This window comes from Bos indicus x Bos taurus, chromosome 24 (genome assembly GCF_003369695.1).
Source record: "Bos indicus x Bos taurus breed Angus x Brahman F1 hybrid chromosome 24, Bos_hybrid_MaternalHap_v2.0, whole genome shotgun sequence".
In the NCBI taxonomy this organism is placed as follows: domain Eukaryota; kingdom Metazoa; phylum Chordata; class Mammalia; order Artiodactyla; family Bovidae; genus Bos; species Bos indicus x Bos taurus.
In genome coordinates, this window is record NC_040099.1 from 22,733,850 (window position 1) to 22,735,026 (window position 1,177).

Here is a 1,177-nt window from a genome sequence, read left to right on the forward strand (position 1 = left end):
GATAAGGCATCACCAAATATTTTTTTAAAGAGGAACTCGGGGTTTGATATTGGAATTGCTCAAATCAGAGGTCAAACCAGCCACTTAATTGAAAAAATATGAGGAATGGAAACAGGGTTAGTTTTAGCCTGACTCCAGAGAAACAAAGAATGAGTCCTCTTCTAGTTTAATACAACCACTTTACCTGATGCAACCAGTTCATTAAATATTTGTGTTGGTCAAAGAGTTCATTCAGGCTTTTCCCTAACACCTTATGGAAACACCCAAATGAACTTTTTAGCCAATCCAGTGCACGAAGAAGGTAAGAACCAAGTGAAAGTGAAGTCGCTCAGTCGTGTCCGACTCTTTGCAACCCCGTGGACGGTAGCCCACCAGGCTCCTCCGTCCATGGGATTCTCCAGGCAAGAATACTGGAGTGGGTTGCCATTTCCTTCTCCAGGGGATCTTCCCAGCCCAGGGATCGAACCTAGGTCTCCTGCATTGCAAGCAGACGCTTTAACCTCTGAGCCACCAGGGAAGCTCTGGTGGAGAACCAAGGGAAGAACCAGGGAAGAACCAAGGGACATGATAAATATCAACTGCTAGTTAGTGGCTGAACATGGGTCAAAACCAGTGACAAATCTTTGAGTAATCTTTTTAGACTACCACACTGTCCTTGGTAATTGAAAAAGAGAATCAGGGTAGATGATATGGAGAAAACAGAAAGGGACTGGATAAGCAGCTAATTCCCAAGCTGGCAGTTCTTGTGGATATTGGTTTGGTAACCAATGATATTTAATCCTTAGTCCTCAAAGTTTGCTTGTGGCCAAGAGGAAAGTGATGAAATAAGTTCTGGAATAAAAGGATAAAGGAATAAAATGGAAAAGTCAATTCTGGAAGCACTGATACATACAACCATACAAATTATTTCACTGCAACTGATATGAGAGTCAATTGTCATTATTTTCACTTTCCATTTTAATTATGGATGGTTAATTACTGAAACATATCTTGGGAGAGTCTTCACCTATTGGATGCTTTAATTACAGTCAAAGTTGGCTTTTTTTGCATAATGCCTAACACAAAACATTTGCTGCTTATAAACGGTTAAAATATGAAGGGCGTTAAGGAAAACCTCAGTGAAAGCAGCTCTCCTTGGACAAAGCTGAAATCCCACTTCCTAAAGCATGACATCAAG

The 1,177-nt window shown here is 40.9% G+C and overlaps 1 non-coding gene across 1 annotated transcript; it reads right to left on the reverse strand.

Moving 5' to 3' along the window:
- Positions 1-445: 445 nt before the first annotated feature.
- Positions 446-517, reverse strand: TRNAC-GCA. Its single transcript has one exon. It is a non-coding gene; the product is annotated as a tRNA-Cys (tRNA).
- Between the last annotated feature and the right edge of the window lie 660 nt (positions 518-1,177).